The sequence below is a fragment of the Protopterus annectens genome, chromosome 2.part2 (genome assembly GCF_019279795.1).
Source record: "Protopterus annectens isolate FY-2018-M chromosome 2.part2, PAN1.0, whole genome shotgun sequence".
Taxonomy (NCBI): Eukaryota; Metazoa; Chordata; order Ceratodontiformes; family Protopteridae; genus Protopterus; species Protopterus annectens.
Window position 1 is genome coordinate 727,163,649 of NC_056730.1, and position 16,858 is coordinate 727,180,506.

At 45.1% G+C, this 16,858-nt stretch overlaps 1 long non-coding RNA gene across 1 annotated transcript in view; it reads left to right on the top strand.

Moving 5' to 3' along the window:
* Nucleotides 1–791: 791 nt before the first annotated feature.
* LOC122795788 overlaps nt 792–16,858 on the top strand; it is a 124,063-nt gene continuing 107,996 nt past the window's right edge. Inside the window, exon 1 of the long non-coding RNA XR_006363855.1 lies at nt 792–962. This is a non-coding gene — a long non-coding RNA (uncharacterized LOC122795788). The remainder of the gene's footprint in view (nt 963–16,858) is intronic.

Sequence of the window (16,858 nt, forward strand, 5' to 3'; positions counted from 1 at the left end):
ATTTATGTAATGTTGCTTGGATTATATGATGTAGCAGTATATTGGATTATTTGATATAGCAGTATATATGAAGCATAATGTTTAATTTTAACTTTGTACAGTTTGATTACCTTTATGTAAATGTGCTTGTCAGAAGTGATAATTCAGTAAAGTGCTTAAAGTATACTCTGTTATTGGAAGTAGTTGCCAGAGGAGAGTGACGAGCAGCTGGTGTAAGACCGCAGAATGTGAAAAGGTGAATAAGAGGATGACCTGAGAATAGTTAACTGATACTTATGCTGATTAGAAGGACTTTTTTTTATATTTCAGCCTGTTTCACTGTATTCCATAGTATCTGTCAGAGCTGGTCATGTTAGTCCTGCAGGTGTGATTTTACTTTACTTTTACAGTGCTAGCATACTGCTTGCACAGTGCTAATTCTTTTGCGACAGTATACCACTTTTCCTCTTTCAGAAAAATTCAGTCAGCCTTCTAGCATATCAATAATCTTGGGTTTTGTGTAGATACCCCAATTCTTTGATATCCATATGATGTCACTTAATACATTTTTACATTGATATCTATATAATGTCACTTAATGCATTTTTACATTCGTGCACAGACATGCAAATACACGAGCTGAAAAGTGTGGTAGCCCTTTCCTAGGAAAATGTTTTATATGCTGACACTGTTTTCTGCTTCCTTTGGGAGACCAGCCATATTGAAGCTCTTTGATGTAATTGCAGATATTTTGTAGATAAGTGGTAATTTAGTCTAGAATGACATTAAATGTGTATTTATTTTTATACAGTAAATACAAAGCTATTGCCTCATACGAACAACGTCAGAACTATAAAGATGACTTCAATGCTGAATATGATGAATATAGGCACTTGCATGCAAGGGTTGAAAGTGTTACTAGAAAGTTTGTGAAGCTTGATGCAGAACGAAAGAGCTGTGCAGCCGGCTCAAAAGAATACCAGGTAAGTGGACCTTTATGATATATTCTTATGATCAGGGCTGGGGGAGTGAGTGAATTTAATCTTTGTTCATTGTTTGATAATGAAAGCATTCGTACAAAGTCGTATTACCAGATGTTCAGTCAAGCATATGTATATCTGGGGATATGTAAAAAATAAATTAAAAAAAATTTTTTTTACTGTTGAAAAAAATTGACAAAATAGCTATTACAGGGAGGGTTGAATGTGCAAATTGTCCTTACGATATTGGATATTTAAACCGTTTTGCTGAGAACTGTAGCTTGAGAGTGCACACATGTTAGTGGGGTCATTTGGGGAAAGATGATTTTGACCATGTGCCATTTCCTTCATTTTATATAATGAAAGTGATTTCACATTTGATGCATTGATTATGTGAAAAATGCTTTCCATAGCATTATCATTTGAAGTTAAGCTGCTTGATTGAGTGTTGAAATGAATGTGGTAGATCCTTAAGTTATTTCCCTCAAGCCTTTTTAGAGTAAGAAATTAACTGAAGGAAACTCATGTTTGTTGGCCTGGATGCCATGATGAGAGTAACCCATTTTCAATGGAAGCTGCAGAGGGAAAGCTCTCTAATGCAATATACATTCTAGAAAAGTTTGAGAATGAGTCTGGTAAGTCAAATGAGGCAGTGACCTTAGTGAGAAAAGTTGAAATAAAAGACTATTAGTGGGGCCTTCTATTTTGTTTAATGTAAGCTTTTCTAATGACATTGAGTTTGTTGAACGTGTAGGCTACTTAAACGTTCCACATATTGTTAGTGATTTTTGCCCATAAACTTGTTGTACTGATTATAGGAATGGGCAAGAGAAAATTAATTGCTGTTCACATGATGCATATTGTATGTAACCATGAACTTGACGGTTTTGTCTTTTGAAGGAATCTGGAAAAGTATATATTTTTAACAAATTGTGCATTTGCTGTATGTGTTCAGAAAGTACTTGCTGCAATGATAGAACCCCAAGGAGACTGATGCTTTTATTTGTGGGCTTTGATGTGCATTGTAAGAGGAGGTTATGTAAAGGAGGTGTTAGTTGATGTAGTATGTAATGGAGAGTGAAACATGATAAAATTAATGGAGTGGCTGGTCACAGACTTAAAGCGTCAAGCTCACCCAACACCACTGAAGTGGAACTGCTGTCATTGGGTATAATAAAGGTCTCAGTTGGCCACCAGCTTCATTAATGCATGAACAGAGCAGAAAGTGGTTTCTCTCAAAAATTGATTTTAAGACTTCTCCGATGAACTTCCAGTTTGCTGGGTATCTTGGGACTAGAAGGCCCTAGTATGTCATTGCAGCCAAAACTGTAGTGACCATTATTGCCAGATGGCTGTGTGCTTTGCAACATGGGCTCAGAGTAGAAGAGCAAGGACCTAGCGTAGATGTGCAAACAGGATGCATACATTTAGTCTTTTGTTCCATTTCATATGAGTGGAACCGGTACCATTTGAGGAAGTTGAAAAGTGTATTGGTAAGAGTCCATTTCTTCCAGAAGAATAATTGGGCCCTATTCCAGAAGAATCTAATGGTGTATAAGTAGTTCTCAGGAGTGAATGATTGTGGCAAGGACAGAACTACCAATCTGATAATCTTCATTCAGTCGTGAGTGATGGGTCTCAGTTCCATCCTCTGAACCGACTCTGCCGATATAACAAGCTCGCCCCAGCCAAAAACTCTCAAGCTAAGGTTACGCATAGTGCCCCTCTCCTGATCTTATTTGCCATGTAGTTTCAAGATGCATCAGGCTAGCTCTCATAAGTTTTTTTAATTTATTTACAATTTACCTTTATAATCGCCTATAATCCTTTTATTCATACTTGATACTTTCCTACCTGTGAGTGAAATTCTTTCCCTTTTACCTTACTGGTATTTCTTAGTACCTTCGTTGGTACAGGCCCCTCCCTTTCCCTTGGGTATTTCAAATGCCATCGTTGGTTCTTTTCCCTTTACCCTTTGGGTGGTATTCCATTTTTTTGTAATATAAAAAAAAATCCTTTGTTGCGTGTCTGTAGCCTATTGTGACAATCTCTACTGCTTTGCCTGTTTACTATTTTTCTTTGCTCTGTGTACTGTTGATTGGATTTTTTTATAATGGACAAAAAGGGCACTATGGGTCTTAGTGTGGATAAATGTAGCAGGAAGATGCCAAACTGATGGGCATATCTCCTCTGTGTTGACTAGGAGTACTGTTGACTAGGAGTACCACATTTACAGGTTCCACCTCCTTGTGAGCACTGTAAGGGCTTTAGTGCCTGCACCTTATCTGAGTGCAAGAAAAAAATTATCTTAAAAGGTAGTTTAAAAACCCTTTTCTCTGGGGCTTTTCCTCATTCTCAAGAATCAAAAAACAAAGGCCCAGGTTCATATGGAACCGAAACCAAAACATGCAAAAATGACTGACACCTGTCTTGGCACCGGAGTCTGAAACTCCATCAACAGTGCTGTCCTTCACCACGGAACCGACAAGTACTAATGTTCCCACAGTACTGACCCCCCTTCCACTGTACCGCAGACCCTTTTGGCACCAAAAATAATTTCTCCTTTAAAAACTGCCCCCCCCCCCCCAATCACAACCTTCTGGTCTTCTGACCATGGTGCAGAAGGTCGAGGCATTAACCAGAACCCAATATTTTCTATCTGCTGACTCCTTTGTTGGACAGCAACCAAGTCCATTCCTTGCTTGGCCTGAATCTCCATCAGGGATGTTAATTCATTCAACCAGGAGCCTTTCGATGTAGTGAAACTAGTGGATCAGCTTCTAGTGGTCAGAGGCATCCCAGTTCCATCTAGAACCTCCCTACCACCTTGAGCAGAGGTTTTCTCTCCACAGATTCCCAACATATGTTCCTCCTTCAACCTCCCCCAGGAATTGGAGCCTTTAATTCAGACTCCTATCCTGGTTCCAGCTTCAGTTCCACTGGTAGATCTTACTGTGGTTCAGGAACCTAGCCTGTGGAGCACAGCTCAGTCGGAGCCGATCCACCCTCGAGACAGTGACTAGTTTATCGGCACAGTGACCCCTAGTACAGCACCGTTTTTTTTTTTCTTATGGTGCCATCTACAGTTCCAGTTGCTTTGGCAGTGGAGTCCTCTTGCAGCTCCTTTCCTGGAGGTGGGCTCAGAGTGGGATGTGACCCTGGTTCCGAGGTTCTTTCCCATTTTCGGGCTCCCATCCCTCTTCGGATGGGCCTGACTTCCAGGTTATGGAGAGGGCACTTGCCTTTGCAGGCTCGCAGTTGGCTCCCTCGGTGCCAGAATATCACAAGTGCATGCCCTCTGGTTCGCAGCTTGACAGTCCACTGCACTGGGACATCAGGTATGATAGCAGCAAGATACCCTACTGCAGGGTACACACTCTTAGGAGTCATTTTCACACGTTCCCCCTGAAGAGCCACCCTATAAGAGATCGTGCAAGAGGAAGCACATTGATTCCCCTGAGGAATCTCACCGAAGATACAGATTACAATGAGGGGAAGGGTCCCCACGGGCCATCCCCTGAGGATGTCATTCTGGAGATCCTGAAACAGAGGGGTGTCCAGAAGCCCACAAACCCTTCCTCTGAGAATCTGTATTCTTGCAGGCTTTCCGTGCTCAACCCTCCACTTCCTAGGTGACCCCACCCGCAGATGGGTTGGTCAAGCTCACCGTGCAACTGCCTGGAAGGACCCTGACACTTGAGCCAGTCCCCTGGAGACCAGACAAATCTTCTCCCCTCCAGAGGATTAGCCCCATTGGTCCAAAGGCTTGGCAGTAGATGCTGTGGTGGTGGTGTCGGCCATAAGTAAGGAACTCGCAGAGAAGTCCCACTGTCCATCCTCCAAACAGGGAGTCTCAGACGGTGGACAGACTAGGGAAGCAGGTTTACACTTCATACTTTGCTATACGGTCATTGAACTGTTTGACACATTTTACCTCCCTCCAGAGAGGCCCGATCACAGAACTCTCAGGAACCTCAGGAGCAGTATCTGATGAGGTATGTGACAAAGTTGCTTCACAGATTGCCACCCTGGAATCCATATCTAACTCCATGCGGTTGATTGCACATATAACCGAGGGGGCAGCCAGAGCAGCGGGTGCAGGTGTTGTCATGAGACATCACGACTGGATGCCCTTGTGCGACTTTGCAGACCCTTTCAAGTCTTCCTTTGTCACCACTCCCATTTATGCTTCCTCCCTCTTTGGTTTAAAAGTTAGACATACTAGCCAGGTGCAAGGAGGACACCAAGACCCTATCTGCTGTGGGCATATGTTTTTCCACTCCCCACTGATCCTACTCTAGGAATTAAAGGAATGGAAAGATGTAGTTCAGAAAATCTCAAGGGCCTTTCCATGACACACGTGGCAAGTTTTCTCCCTGGGACAGAGGGGGAACTCATCTGGAAGACCCCCCCCCCCACACTCCTCAAGGCAAAAGGGGTCCATGTAACCAGGGGTTCAGATATTCCTTTTCCAGGCAGCCCTACCAGCACTACTGAAGAGTGGCCCGATCGCTTGCCTCTGGAAGCAGTCTGGGAACTGTTCTCTGCACCACTTAGCCTGGCATTCCATAACAGATTTTTGGGTGCAGACGGTTACCAGAGGTTACCACATCCCCTTCGAATTTTAGCAGAGGTTGAAAAGGCAAATCTCTGACGTTCACCCAGTTTGAGGGACTCTGCTCAAGAAATTCGAAAGCTGCTCCAAAGAGTCCTCCAGATAGTCCCACCAGACCAGATAGAATTTGGATTTTACTCTAGGTTCTTTTTAGTGCCAAAAAAAGACGGGACTGAAGGCCAGATGTTCATCGTGCATACAGCTGCAGTCATAACAGATGGGTTTTCCTGCCGTCAGGCGGGTTCTCGGTCGGCCGAATTCCAAAGTCTAGGTCCGGCGTCAGTTGTCATCGCTTCTTCCCTGACAGTGTGACAGGGGTATAAAAGAACCAGCCGACGCCATTTTCATCAGTCTTTCTTGCCGCACGGTGCCCGAAGCAGTTCGCAAGTGCCGGTCGGCCAGCTCCTGAGATTACGAATATTTTTCAACCGAAGACTTCTTGAAAGCTAAGTACCCCGTTGGGGAAACTTTTCTTGGCTCAGACCGATGTCAGACAAAGTTAATTGCATTTCATGTGGGAAGCAAATACCGCATAAGTTTTTCCATTCCCTCTGTATACCTTGCTTAGGCCCAGACCACGACGTCTCGGCCTGTCGTTTTTGTGCTACATTCAGACGCACTATTAAGCGTCGGGTGGAGTTCACCCAACACTATTTTGGCAAAAAGTTTAATTACAACATGTCGTCAGATATTCCGACTCCAATTTTGAGTAAACGATGTAAAGATAAGGACCGACATAAGAGGTCCACGACTTCTACCGACACCACGCTAAAGCAGACTACATGTGCTCCGGTTCTCAGCGAGGCGCCTACGCAGCCCCTGACTACCGATGACATTTCATTAGCGGTGTCTTCTGTGCCCGAGGTCGCAGGCTCTCTGGCCCACACCCCGACTACAGATACTGAAGCCACTCTTGGCAGGGAAACTGAGTTCAGACAGGCCTGCCACCTCTCAAGGTGTCTTCAGGCCACCTTCTTTTTCCATTAAGGCTTACACTAAATCTAAAGCAGCCATGCATTCTAAAAGACAAGCCCCACAGGGCCCCTCTCAAGGCCCCATGCCTAAAAAGCAGATGCTCAAAATGGCTGAGGATTTGATTACTCTTATCAGGGGTTCTCACCCCCCCTCGGACAAAAGGCCCAGAGTGGAGGAAGAATACCCTTCCTCGGACCAGGCCTCCATTACTTCAGAACATTGAGGACCAGGAACATTCTTACTCCCCTTTTGAAGATTCTGATGCAGAGGAGTCCATTCCCTCTATCTCCCCCCCTGAGGATTACTCTTTTGGGGAAACCTTGCATACCTTGAGGGAACACTTCCACTGGGAAGGCCAAGAGTACTCTGACTCCAAGAAAAGGCTCAGGGATTTCCTCTTGCTCCCTCAGCACAGGCCTCTGGCTATACCTCCTGTCTTAGACATACTAGATGTGTATTCAGAGGCCAGCCTTAACCCAGATTCTTTACCTCCAGCTCCAGTCAAACCTGACGGGTATTACCGGGTTCCTGATTCACACCATTTCCTATACAAACCCATGCAGCTGACCCAGAAACTATTTCACAGGGTCCCAAGGGAATTAAGGCCTCCACTGCCAAAAATCCATTACCTTCAGAGAGAGATTCCAGTGCTTTAGAAAGGTGGGGGGAAAAAGTATACACCTCGGCCACTTTAACCATGGGGACATTAAACTGTCGGTTCCATATGTTAAAGTATCAACAGTTTTTGTTATCTCAGTTGAAAAGCAAAATGTCACAACCTAAACAACCAGACTTGAAGGAGTTGCAGGATTTGTTGCATAGTGCAGAGCAAGTGGGTAAACATACCTTGCAATGTGGTTTTGATGCTTTAGAGGCCTCTTGTAGAGCTGCTGTTACAGGATCAGTCATACGTAGACATGCTTGGCTCAAAGAGCAAACCTTACCAGATCATGTCAAAGCTAAATTGCTAGATGCACCTCTTCAAAAAGATGTATTGTTTGGTGTTAAAGCTGAGGAGGTATTAAAGAAAATGGAGGAGAAGGCAAAATCAATGCAAACAGTGAAATATTTCCTACAGGTACAACCGCCTCGTTTCCGTAGAAATTGGCCTGCAAAAAATTGGTCCTTTCCAGCCACGGACAGACCTCAGAGGTAGATACAGGCGCCCGAGAGGTAGAGGGCAATCTCAAGGATCATTTAGAGGCAGACAATGGCAAACACCTACACCAAGAGGGGGTGAGGATTGTTCACAGCCATTCAGAAAGCAGACCCAATGACTTTCCCCTTTGCACATTGCAAGGCTCAAATGGCAGCACCTTTAGGCGGAAAACTGGCATTTTCGAAAAACTGGCATATTGTCACAAAAGGCAAATGGATCCTGGACATTATAGACAGAGGCTAGAGATTCCTCTTTCACACCCTTCCAAAAATGAGAGGCATGCCAAACCTGCCACACAATCAAAGGGCAGAGGCACAAAAACAAATTTCAGATCTCATGGGCATGAAAGCTATTCAAGAGGTACCTGCACAAGAACAGGGTTAAGGTTTTTATGCCAGACTATTCCTGGTACCTAGGAAGGGCAAAGATTGGAGACCTATTTTGGACCTATCCATCCTAAACGCACATTTACTCGTACCAAAGTTCAAGATGCTCACATTACAGCAGCTTCTTCCCATGCTGGGCAAGAAGTCTTTGCTGGTAACATTGGACCTCAAGGAGGCATACCTGCATGTCCCAATCAGACAAGATTGCAGAAGATACCTCAGATTTCTTGCAGGTTCATCCCATTATCAATTCTCTTCATTGCCCTTTGGCTTATCTACTGCGCTCAGAGTGTTCACGAAATGTCTGGCATCAGTAATTGCTTTCTGTAGACTTCAAGGGATACAAATATACCCATATTTGGACGACTGCCTGATCCAAGCGGACAGCAAACACACTCTTCTGAAACACCTGGCGTTTGTAATGTTGTTGAAGTCTCTGGGATACACAGTCAACAAAAAAGTCAAGACTAATACCCTCTCAAACAATAATTTTCCTGGGTGCCAGCTTGGATACAAACACCCAGATGGGCCTACCTCACGCCAGAGAAACAAGGGCAATTAACTCAATACTTCAGAAAACGGGCAACCTTCACCAGGCTGACTGCAAGGAAAATCCTGCAGGCTCTGGGATTCATGGCATCTTGCATCCTGCTAATCCCATGTGCAAAGCTGCATATGAGGAAACTTCAATGGTACCTAAAAAACTTATGGTCGCAACACAGCCACAGTTTGGAAACAATCATACCACTGATTCCATGTCTTCAAAAGGAATTTCTGTGGTTGGCTCAAGCATGCCAAAGAAACATAGGTCTCCCATTCTGCAAGCCTCAAGCAAATCAAGTCATCACAACAGACGCCTCGGACTACGCCTGGGGGGGGGGCGCACATGACAGATCGGTGCATTCAGGGCAAATGGTCACAAAAAGAAAAGCACCTACACATCAATCAAAAGGAAATGCTAGCAGTAATAAATGCTATTATGGCTTTCAAAGACCTACTGCATCCAGGCCAGCTATTGATAAGAACAGACAACACCACAGTGATGTGGTACATAAACAAACAGGGAGGAACTCATTCATACCCCCCTGTGCAGACTAGCCGTGTCCTTTTGGAACACGGCTCTGGAATTGCAAATCCAACTTCAAGCACAATTCCTGCCAGGGAAGGAAAACACACTGGCAGACAACCTGAGCAGAAATATAGCAGATCCACACGAATGGAAGTTGCATCCTCAAGTTTTTACAATGATAATTCAAGCATGGGGAAGGCCAGACGTAGATCTCTTTGCCACCCACAGAAATTACCAATTGACAAAATTCTGCTCTAGGACCTTTCATCCACAGGCCTGGAAAGTGGACGCACTCTTTCAGTTGGACAACAATGACTGTTCATGCCTTTCCACCTCTTCCACTGCTGGCCAAAGTTCTATTAAAAGGCAGAGCAGACAGACCAAAGATGATTCTCATTGTTCCAGACTGGCCAAGACAACACTGGTACCCACTCCTGAGGAGCCTGACTCATTCTCCACCATGGATCCTGCTTCTAATGCCTCTTCTATTGACTCAGCACACCTTCAAAACACTTCAGTCAGCTGAAAACACTCAATCTAGCCGCATGGAGGATTCCTTAAATTCACAGCAGACCCTACTCTCCAAGGAGGTGCAGGATGTCATTTTGGAGGCCAGAAGGCCTTCTACTAGAAAAGCCTACTCCGCAAAATGGAAACTGTTTTGTGCCTGGAATCAGAAAAAGGATCAGAATCCTGGAATACTGAATTTACCTCAAATACTACAGTACCTAGCTGAGCTGCTAAGCAGTGGACTTTCATTCTCCTCCATCAAAATCCATGCCTCAGCCATTTCTGCAGAGTACAACACTGATCCTCCTTTATTCTCTCACCCTCTCTTAAGACAGTTCCTCAGAGGGGCTAAGAATATAAAACCCCCAAGGAAGCAACCAGTACCTGCTTGGGACCTCAATTTCATTCTAGAAAAACTAACCCTGCCTCCTTTTGAGCCAGCTGCTTCAACAGATCTGCAATATTTGTCATGGAAAACAGCCTTCCTTCTAGCTATCACCTCAGCAACGCAGGGTTTTGGAACTATAAGCCCTCATGGCTGTGCAGCCTTTCATCATTTTCCATCAGGACAGAGTTTCCTTACAAATCAATCCTTCATTTATGCCAAAGGTGTAGTATCCAGGGTAGCCTTGAATCAGGCTATCCACTTGCCTACCTTTTACCCTAATCCACAAAACAAAGGGGAGAGGCTACTGCATTCCTTGGACATTCACAGACAGCTCCTTTATTTGGACAGAACAAAGCCTTTCAGAAAAACAGAGCAATTCTGTGTCCTATGCTACAGGTGCTCAAGGGAAGCCTATTTCCAAACAGACCATCTCAAAATGTATAGCCCACTGCATACGCTTTTGTTACTCTTTTCATGGTAAAACTGCACCTACAGGCATCAGATCTCACTCCACAAGGGCCACAGCTACCTCTGCAGCTTTCCTCAGGGGGGTTCCTACTAAAGATATTTTGGAAGCAGCCACTTGGAGTTCTGTACATACTTTCTCCAAGCACCATCACCTACCATTATACTCCAAAACTAGAGCGGGCTTTGCCACTGCAGTCTTGCAGGGCATCCTGACTCCACCTAGTTCCACTTAGTGCCTACCACCCCTTTATTAGCATTGGGATTCTACCCATCGGTTATGACTGCAGCTGTATGCACGATGAACATAGTACAGTTTTGTACCTACCATAAATGTAGATGTTCGAGTGCTAATACAGCTGCAGTCCAGGTTTCCCTCCCTCCTTCCCCTCTTGGGACAGGCTAACACTCTAATGGCTAACACCTCCTCATACAACCTCATTGGGGTATTCTTTTATGATGTATTTGCTTGCAACTACTGTTTTTTGATTATATTGCATTTGCTTTATTACATAAATTTATGTTTTGCCTTCCTTCTGGGGGCACCTGACATCTGGGGCAAGAAGAAAATGGCGTCTGCTGGTTCTTTTATACCCCTGTCGCACTGACGTCAGGGAAGAAGTGACTACAACCGATGCCGGACCTAGACTTTGGAATTCGGCCGACCGAGGACCCGCCTGACGGCAGGAAAACCCATCTGTTATGACTGCAGCTGTATTAGCACTCTAATATCTACATTTATGGTAGGTACAAAACTGTACTTTTTGGACCTTGGCATACTAAAGTTAGTCAGACATACCAAATTCTGGATGGCCACAGTTCAGTTTATCCTCCCGTTTCTGGAAAGACTGTGCTCGATAGATCTTTAGGATGCATACTGCCATAGAAAAATGGACAAACTCCAGAAGATATCTCCACTTCTGGCTGGGAGCCAATCACTACCAGTTTCAAGCGGTGCCCTTTGGTCTCTCCATAGCCCTCAGTGTGTTCAAATGTATGGCAGTAGTAACAGCTCACTAGAGACTACAAGGATTCCAGGTGTTTCCATATCTATACGATTGGATCCTTACTGCCCCCACCAAGCATCTACTGCTTTTCACCTTGCACTACACTGTACAGCTAGCACTACTCTTGGGGATCGCAGTAAATGGATAAGTTAAAACTAGCACCTACTCAAAACCTAGAATTCATAGGAGCAACATTCAACACAAGGTCTCTTGCCTGGTTGCCCTTCCTCTTCACAGGCTTCAGAGGCTAAGATCTCAACTCAGTGATACTCTCTCAGGACAAAGTCCCAGCTCATTCAGTACTTCAACTGCTGGGCTCAGTGGCAGCAACGATTACTATTAGTTCCCCTAGCAAGATTCCATATGAGATTTCTACAGTGGCTCCCTGGATCACAGTGGTCCCTATTGACACATCCCATGTCCCCTACCCAGTCTGCATAATAAAGCTCTGCAAGCAAGATCTGAATTGGATGAAGCCAGAAATGGAATTATGGAGTCCTCCCTTCTCACTCTCTCAGCTCAAGGCTGTAGTGACCACAGATGCGTCCCTGATGGGGTGGGGGCATTTTCAGGGAAAGAGTCCAAGGCACTTGGTCCCTCTTAGAGGCCAATTTGCATATCAGTGCCCTAGATGAGAGGGTGGTGCTTCTGGCATTGCAAGCATTCCAGTCTGCCTTCCCATTGTGGACAGTTTCTATCCAGTCAGACAACCTGTCTGTCTGATATGTCAAATGGGGGGGGCAGATCTTGCCCATTGTGTTGGGAAGCCATGAGAGTTTGGCAATGGGCGATTGCTTCCAACTGCTTTCTGGTTGCAGTGAACATTCCTGGGAATTCCAATGTGGTTGTGAACAAGCTGAGCAGACTTTCTGTCCCGTCTCACGAGTGGTCCGTCATTCCTGAAGTAGCGACGAAGATTTTCTGTCACTGGGGTCAGCCTTGCTGTGATCTACTTGCGTCTCCCACCAACTACAAATGCAGTAGCTACTTTTCCCTAATCCTGAGTCCCGAGAGATGCTCTAGTACATGATTGGACCCGGGACTGTTTATGCATTCCATACTTTCCTCTCATTCCACAATTTCTAAAGAAAGCACTTCGGCTGAGAATCAAAGTAATCTTCATTGGACCCTGTTGGCTCAGACAAGTCTAGTTTCCTTTCCTTTGGCCTCACCTGGTTCACTGACCGTGATCTCTGGATCCAACTCCAGGATTACTGTCGCACCCTCAGGGTTTGATCCATCCAAACCTATCATGCCTCAAGCTGACAGCTTGATACCTCCACTTCCAGTAATTGCCAGGCAAAATAACCCATCTTCCCCTGTACGAAAAATATTTTTGGCTTCCCATAAGCTGTCTGCCAGAAAAATTTATAGTAAAAGGAGCAGATTTGTTTTTTGGTCTGTAGAAAAAGGGCTTTGACGCCTTTTCAGTTCAGATTAATTCGGTGTTGGAGCACGGGTCCATTTAACAGCTGTCTCAAACTTCCATAATGGTTTCCAAGATTCCTCTTTAGTATCTCACTTTCTGTAAAACTTTATTAAAGGGAGTCCTACATATAAAACTAACCTTCAAAGAGCCGGAGAACCTTGGAATTTGATGTTGGTCCTACAAGCGTTGACTAGTCATCCCTTGGAGCCTGTTGCCACTCACGATATGAAATTCTTGTCTTGGAAGACTTTATTCTTGGTAGCCATTACCTCTGCGAGAAGAATTTCAAAATTAGACCTTTTGCGTAAAACCACCTTGCATAATTTTCCACAGAGTATCTTTTCAGACTAACCCCTCCTTTCTGCCAAAGGTTGAGTTAAATATTAATCCATTGACCTGCAAGTTTTCTTCCCAAATTTTTCTAATAAAGGAGAATATTTGCATTTATTGTATGTTCATAGGTTCATACTAGGCTATCTGCCCGAGGGCATTTACAAGCCTAGCCCATAGTTTTGTGGCTTACGCCACCCCTTTAGTATGGGGAACTATACCCATTATTTTGCTGTGCCTCTGTTGAGCAGTGACACTGAGGTAATCCCTGGGGTATATCTGCGATCTCCCATCCATTGGTCAAGATTTCTCTTGAACAAGGCCAGCGAGGTGCTCTGCCTCACATATACCGGGATTTTATTCCACAGCATAGGGAGTCTTTGGGTGATGAATCTATCCCTCCAGCACGTCCTATTAATAGCCGTGTCGAGGTTTAAGTCTCCCGCCCTTGTGGCTCTGACGGATCTAGATTTTTGAGGTGAAGCATATTCATCAAATCTGGGTTTGACATGGCCTTGTATGTTAGGCAAAGGTCACCTCTGAGCAAGCGGTGCGACTGAATAGAGCTGGAGTTCTTTCAGTCGGGCAGCATAGGACAGATGTTTGAGACCCTTTATCCTTTTGGTGAGGAACTTTGTGGCCTCTCCAGCTGCTGCAAGTGTCGGGTCAGATACATTCGAATGGGGCATTGTACTCAATCATTGGTCTGATGAGTGATGAGTATAGGGAGACTATGACCTCCCTTGATCTAGATGAGAATCCCTTCATGATAAGGTGGGCAATGTAGAAGGTCTTCCTAACTACTTTAGCTACATGGGTGTCGAATGACAGACTACTATCAACCTGGGTCCCCAGGTCCCTGATAACTTATTCTGTACTCAGTGGATTGCCACCTATTTGGTAGCTAGGGGTAACCTTGTTTTTCCCGAAGGGTATGACTATGCATTTTTTGGCATTTAACTTTAGGCCATGGCTCTGGCACCAGTTATCCGTTTCTGTGAGACCCTTCTGAAGGATATCTGTGTCAGATGTGTTTTCTACTATGGCCAGTTTGCAGTCATCTGCAAACTTTGTCAGCCATAACCCTCCTGTGTTTGCTTGTACTTCGGAAAAGTAGATGCCAAACAAGAGTGGGCCCAGGACTGAGCCCTGTGGTACACCACCTGTGACAGGCTTTGAGTCTGACATGGCGCCAGCAACTCTGACCCTGTGGGTTCTGTCACTCAGCCAGTTTGCAACCCATCTTGTGATGTATGGGTTAACATTTAAGCTGATGAGTTTTTCAATGATACCCGAGTGGGGTATTGTATCAAAGGCCTTCGCCAGATCGAGGTAGGCTGTATGGACTGCCTTTCCCTCATCAATGGCTTTGGTGACTGTTTCGAAAAAGTCAACCAAGTTAGAAGGCATGATCTGCCTTTGACAAAGCCAAACTGGGATGGATCCAAAGTCTGCAAATTCCCTATGTCTTTATTTATGAGGTCCATTATGATCCTCTCCATGGCTTTGCAGATAAGGCTTGTCAAGGTAATGGGCCGGTAATTTCCAGGGTCGGTGGAGGCACCGCCTTTGTGAAGTGGGACCACAGTTGCAGTGCGTCACTCCCTGGGTACGTATCCAGAGGTAAGACTATGATTAAACAGCTGTCCTAGCTGTGGGTTTAATTCCTCATTGAGTTCGTGGAGCACACAGCCGGGGACACCATCAGGTCCCATGGATGCTGTGTTTTTTGCTTTGGAGAGAGCAGTTCTCACTTGGGCGTTGGAGATGTTTGGGGGGCTGCAATCGCTTGGTATAGATATCTCTCCTTTTGGGGGGGAGGGGAGAAGTTTGCACTGAACCTGTCGGCCAGTATGTTGGCAATGTCTGTAGGATCAGTCATCTTCACATCATTTTGAACTAGTTCTGAGCATATCTGGGAGTTTCCTCCCAGGTTTCTAACATAGCTAAAGAAGGCCTTATGATTGTCTTTTGAGTCTTTAGCTATTTTTCTCTCAAAATTTGCTTTGGATGATTTTATGAGAGCTCTTAGTTTTTTACTTAGTGATCAAGGGTGTCTTACCTTTTAAGGATTTTGCTCTATCTTGTAGTAGCTTCCTCCTTTTGTTGTAGAGTTTGTTTATGGCTGGGGTGGACGCTTGCCTTTGGTACAAAGAGTCTTTGTTTTGCTTGGGATTGCCTTATCCATGCAGTCCTGCAGGTGCTGGTAGAAGGCATTTGTAAGTGATTCAGCGGCTTGAGTACTGTTTTCCGTCGGCTCGGGGGCCTTAAAGGAGACCACACTAGTCTTTAGAAGTGTGAAGTCGGCTTTCGAGAAGTTCTTTACTATGGTCTTTTTTATTTCAGGTGGGGGTGGGATGAGGACCTCCAGCGAGATTAGTTGTGATCTGATCTCACCAGTGAGGGTATACTTCCGGTGTTGAACATTGTGCTCCCATGTTCGTGATGATGAGATCAAGTATGTTTTCTCCTCTTGTGGGGATGGTGACTAGTTGTTCCATGGCATTTGAGTTTATGAATTCCAGGAACTTTTGGGCTAGGGTGTTTGGGCTTGAGTAGTGTTCCCAGTCTATATTAGGGTAATTGAAGTCACCTAGTATGATGGTGTTTGGTGATACATTTATCCCTCTAGTGTTTTCAGGAAGGCCATGTGAGGTTCCTGAGTTTGTGAGGGTGGCCTGTAACATGCTACAATTTGCAGAGCAGTCTTGCCTATGGTTAATTGCACCTGGATGGTCTCCGATGCATCGTGCTTTGCCACCAGTCTTGAGGTGTGGGTGTCTTTGATGAATATGGATACCCCCCCTCCTTTCTTGGTATTGTCCGGATTTTGGAGGCGGAACGCATGATAAGAGGTAAAACCTGATAGTGCTGGGGTGCTCTCAGGAGCCTTGAACCAGGTTTCTGTCACTGCACAGACATCGATGTTCTCCATACTGAGAAGGGCCTCGAGTGCGTGCATTTTGAGATTTAGACTTCTGGCATTGAGCAGCATTACCCTTAGTTTTTTCCTTTTTGTGTTCTAGGGTGGTAGGTTTAGAATTTGAGCCTTGCCTAAAAAGGCACTATGGGGTGGCAAGAGCCTTTGCCAATGTCCGAATCCCAGGGTGACAGGTGCAAGCCGTCCCTTGCGAAGCAGCGTGGCTTGTCCAGCATGTCATCCCAGGCAGACAGACATTGGATCCCCTTTGAATGACACCAGAGTTTAAGCCAATTGTTAAAGCTGATCATCTTATCTCTGTATTGTGGCATCATTCTTGGTGAAGGTAGGATACTGCTCAAGGTCAGGGTCATACCTGCCTGGGCTACATAATCAGAGAGCTCCTCAATGTCTCTTTTCATGTAGTCCAAGGAGGTGCCTCAGGTCGTTACACCAGCGTGGACAATGACTGAGTCATATTTGTACCTGCTGTTGAGAGACCTGAGTGCCTGCGTTATGTGGCGGATTCTAGCGCCCGACAGGCAGCTTACTGTGACCTTCTCCTTACTCAGTCTGGTGAGCGGGACGTCAGTGTGTCTGACTATGGAGTCACCAATGACTAGTGTGTCTGGCATTGTGTTTGGCC